The following is a 285-nucleotide window of genomic DNA, read 5'->3' on the forward strand; positions in this document are numbered from 1 at the left end:
AAAACTGTCCAGTGAAAATTAACTTAGGATATTTTATATTGATGTAAATAATACACTACACTCACTTAACACCTTCACAGGTATTATTTCATTTAATTTTACAAAAAAACTGTGACAAATGTAAGGAACACATTACTCAAATTTAACAGAGAATATAAAGGGATAAGTTGCGGATGAATATGAAAAACCTTCTCCCTATTTAGAGGGCTTTAAAATAACAGAATTTCAAATATATAGCTTTTGAATGAGATGTGGTTCCATCTACTGTAGTTGAATTCCAGAATG

The sequence above is a fragment of the Propithecus coquereli genome, unplaced genomic scaffold, assembly GCF_000956105.1.
Source record: "Propithecus coquereli isolate 6110/MARCELLA unplaced genomic scaffold, Pcoq_1.0 Scaffold269, whole genome shotgun sequence".
NCBI classification, from domain to species: domain Eukaryota; kingdom Metazoa; phylum Chordata; class Mammalia; order Primates; family Indriidae; genus Propithecus; species Propithecus coquereli.